At 34.1% G+C, this 4,811-nt stretch overlaps 1 long non-coding RNA gene across 1 annotated transcript; it reads left to right on the plus strand.

Annotated features, from left to right (window-relative positions):
• The first annotated feature begins 1,183 nt into the window (after window positions 1–1,183).
• Window positions 1,184–2,953, plus strand: LOC112726964 (uncharacterized). Its single transcript, XR_003165492.3, has 2 exons — window positions 1,184–1,785; window positions 2,514–2,953. It is a non-coding gene; the product is annotated as an uncharacterized lncRNA (long non-coding RNA).
• Window positions 2,954–4,811: the final 1,858 nt, after the last annotated feature.

The raw sequence follows: 4,811 nt of genomic DNA on the forward strand, positions 1-4,811 counted from the left end.
ATTAATTCATTAATCAGTAATATATTGTAGATAAAAAAAATAAATGAGTCATCATGTGGTTAGCATTTATGATAATTAGCTTAATTATACAAACTTTAGGGTTTATATTTAACTACAAAGATTAAAATTTATTTTGGTCAAACAAAAAAAATAGTTGCAAATATGGAGGATATGTAGTTCTTCTATTTATTAATTAAGTAATTTATAATTAATTGAATATTATTTGTAATAATATTAGTTTATGGTTTTCAATTTCTCTCACATAAAATTTAATTTCGTTACCTTTTTAGTGTTTAGTATAAAATTCTTTGGTTACAAGTTATAATAATAATTTTCTTACGCTTTTCATGATTCTTAAAATATCTATGAAATATAAATAATTTATCATATAGATTAAAAAATAACGGGATCATTTTATAGTTAGCGTTTATGGTAATTAACTTAATCATTTAGATTTTAAAATTTACCAACTGAGAGAGAGTTTATTATTTTTTTTTTAAAAAAATGTAAAAGACTTACAATTGTATAAATATAGTATAGATTTTCACACTTCACTATTTAAGATTTTGTTTTACAAATGTTAACAATGATAGCGACTTTCTTCATTTTAATTAATATTTTTAATTTAATATTGTTACAAATGATAACAATTGTTTATAATAGAATTCTGAGCATTAGACATTACAATGTTTACTATTTTTATTTTCGTACTGGATATAATATTTACTACTTTATTTTGCATCATTCCTTTTTTTTAACCCATTCTAACTTTTTTTTTGGTCAAATGGATTGGACAACCCCAATCCTAGACATTAACCAGTTCTAACTATTTAATTCACCCAGTATCTAATTACTATATATTTCTTTTTTTTGGTCAAACTAATTACTATATATTTCATCTCACTTTGACACACATTTTTTGAATTATATTATTATAATTTCAATTTTTTTTGTTTATTGTCCATTTCACTCAAAGCCCAATCCATCAAAAAATGGTTCAGGACATGTAATTACCACTCTGCCATTGTGGTACTATTTTCAGTTACCATATTTTTCTTAAAACTAGTTATACATCCATGTGTCTTAATTTTATTGGCCAGTCAACTATAGGTAGCCTTAATCACCACAAAACATACTAATATAGTCACAGCAGAACTCACAGTTTTTATACTCCACACTTTCACATAAGCACCCACTTAACAATACTACCCCATTTTTTTCATTAGATTGCTACCCTGAGAAATGATTACTTTGTGAAATCTGCTGTGTATGTGAAGACAGGGCCATGGGCTTATGATCAATTGTTTTGTGAAGAGAAAAGCATAACAAATAAGCAAATACATAGTGGCTAGCTGTTGTTGCAATAGATGTGAGTTGGTCATAATAAAAAAATGACCATTTTATATTTATATCGAAAATTTGGAAACCCTAGCCCCTCTTTCCACACACTAGTGCCGCTACCCGCTACCCGCTACCCGCTACCCAGTCACCCTCACCCTCCTCGCGAAGACGCGAACCCCCCTTCTGCGTTCTCTCCGTCCTCTTTGCACCCAGCTAGCCACCTCTGAACACATCCCTCGCGGCCTCGCCACTGTCCGTTTCAGCCGGCCCACTCACCGCGTCATCACCGCACCGCGCCGTTCCCCCTCTTTCTTCGCCAACGTTGCTGCTCCGTTGAGTCCGTTCAACTCCTGCGCCGCCGCCGTCTTGCATTGTTACTCTGCGTCTCTACTCTTCTTTTCACCTGCGTCTCTCACCTCTTCGGCCATTTCTCCCTTATCCCTGGTAAGATTCTCTGTTCTCTCCTTTGCTTCTTGGATTTTGGCATTTTACTTCATTAATTTGAATGCATGCTAATTAATGTCATTTTTTTTATTATTACAAATATGTAATAAATAAATACATAACATATTGGTATTGGCATCTCATACCAAATTAAAAGGACTTATGCTTGGTTGACATTCTGCAATTTGTGTATTTGGGTATCGCATGCATATTCTCAAAGCCATCAGCATCACAAGTCTGTACTGTGAGGATGCTTAATAGTTATAGTTTAAAACAGATTAATTTAATTAAATTTATATAAGTAAATGCTGTGAGCATACCATACATGGAGTTCTATATATGTTTTTCTACTTACTTTTAAGTTTCAGCTTTCAAGTTTCAACTCATATGCAATGTTTGTACTATATTGTTAGTAAATTAACTTTTTCATCAATTTAAATAGAGAAGAAAGAAATAATGGTTCCATGAAATCCTCCTTTATAGTGTTGGCGTTAATTACATGGCAGTCCTGTTGCAAACTTGTGTGATTCAAGATCATCCATTCTCACTCCTTCTTATTTATAGTTGTTTAGAATTATACAGGCCCTGTTTTGCTTTTATATAGTTGTTCAGAATTATACAGCTTTTTATTTTTGTTTTCTGAATTTTTTCTTTGTATATGAAGTTGAGCTAGAATCTAATTTAGTGTTTCTGTGTTAAATTTTGCTGTTTATGTACCGGATGGATAGTTTTAACTCAACTCCTATTGAAAATAATAATGAGATAGAACCAACTCAAGGTGATGAGGGTCAACCAATTGAAGCACAACTCCAAGAAACACAAGAGGAAGGACAAGAAGAAACATAAGAGGGAGGACAAGAAGTTAGCCAAAGCATGCAATAATGTTTTGTAGTTTGTATTTTAATTTTTTTTTACTATAATTTTCATATAAATGCTAAACATAGGGAGATGGAAAATGGGACCCGCGGGAAACGCGGGGGGACGGGGACAATTATCCCCCCATGGCGGGGATCAGGGCCGGGGTAGGGGCGGGGACGGGGACGGGAGCAGGGAGGCATCCCCTGTCCTATTGACATCCTTATATATAGCAACAACACCATCACCACTACATTGATCAACAGTAAAAATCAACAACTAAATGCAAAAAAAACAAAAGATTCAGAGGCAATTCGCAAAGAAGAGAGGCAAAACACACCAGTTGCCACGAATGAGAATCAGAACACCAGAGGCAAAACACACCAGTTGCCTCATTCGTTAGCGACGAGGAAAATAGCAGGAGCAATAGAAGTAAAACCAGAATTAAAGAAATAAATCAGCAACAGAACAAATAAATTAGAAAAAAATCATTGAATGAGTCAAAAGATAGAATCAATCCTAAACCAGAATTAATAAAAAAAAAAAAATTCAAAGTAAAAAAAATAGAATTAACAATTCAACCAAAGAATCAAGAACAACCCAACCAAGGAACAAATTGGAATAGACAATGAGGAGGAGGAAGAAAGAATAAAAATAAATCAGAATCAAACCAACAATTAGAATAAGAAAGTTCTGAAAACTTGTATGAATTGAGTTTCAAAGAATGCTTGTTTTGTGAGAAGTTGTTGAAATTTTGGTTGAATGGCATTCTTTTGAATTGAGTTCTAAATTGATACTTGGTGCATTGATTTTACATGTTTAATACGAATGCATGTCTAGTGTTTGCCAAATTACCTCGAGCTTTTGATTAAAAATTTTGGTCAATTCCTTGAGCTCAATGCTTGTTTTCCACTTGGTATGACTATTTACATGAATGTGCTATGCTAATTGACCAAATTTTTTTTTACACTTTTTGAATGTTTGAGGTCTTTTGCCCAATAACACAAGATTAAGGAATTGATCCTATGTAACCCTATTTGATTAACTTTGTTTAATTTGTTTTGGGTTATATTAGGCGTGAAATTTTATTTTGACATTAACCTTGTGGTATTGGTTGTGAAAGCTTTTTGGTGTTTGAACATGCTATGTGCACTTTAATTGAACATGGTTCTTGTTTGTTTCATAATAGTTTTTTTATTGCGTATGGCGGCTCATGGCGGTGAGCCAAAAATTCACCATAAAGTTATAGCGGATGGTGTTGCGGAAAATGGCGAAAAATTTAACACTGATTATTGATAAAGAAGGGGCAGCAGGGAAAAAAGAAAAAAAAAGTAGGACTAGAGAAAGTTGAAACAAGATGCAGCAGGGAAGAGAAAAAAGAAAAAAAAAAGTAGGACTAGAGAAAGTTGAAAGTAGGACTAGAGAAAGTTGAAACAAGATGTACGAACCAGAGAGGGAACCGTGGTTAGCAGTGGCAGCAAAGAGTGGTTGTGGTGATGAGCAATGAGCGATGAGTGGCGGCGCGATGAGTGGCGGCGATGGGTGGCGTATAGAGCAGCGTCACAGAGAACAGAGACCGAGAAAAGTTGTTTTTAAAGATGAGGCAAAGGAGGGAGTTTTTGAATAAGAGGCTGATTATTAGGGCTAGTGGTTAGTGGGATCACTTAGGTTTTCTAAATTATCCGAAACACCCTTAGAATTTTTGGAAAATCTGAAAAACCCCGCAATTTCTGCCATTTGAATTGCGTTCCGCCATGGCGCCACCATAATTGCGGCCGCCATGGCGCTCCCGTGAAAACCCCAATGCGGCGACCACCATATGGCGGCAAGGTCAAAACCTGCCACGCCAAAACGTTATGGAGCCGCTATAACCACAATTTCAAAACACTTTTCATTCACCAATTGCTTATGAATGTGCTTCTATGCATATCTTGGATTCCAATTTGCATGTTGTAACTATCATGTAATTGGAATGATTGATTCTTGTTAGGCATGTGATTAAGAATGATATATTTAGTTAAATTTTTTTGTTGTTGAAAATCATTCGAGTTGAATTTATTACTGATTATCACGACTAAATTTTGAATTTGTTGCTGTCTTGTTCATTTAAATTGAGAAAGTATTTTGTATTAGTGACTAATTTACTATCTCTTTTCGCATCATTAGTTATG

This window comes from Arachis hypogaea, chromosome 12 (assembly GCF_003086295.3).
Source record: "Arachis hypogaea cultivar Tifrunner chromosome 12, arahy.Tifrunner.gnm2.J5K5, whole genome shotgun sequence".
Classification (NCBI taxonomy): domain Eukaryota; kingdom Viridiplantae; phylum Streptophyta; class Magnoliopsida; order Fabales; family Fabaceae; genus Arachis; species Arachis hypogaea.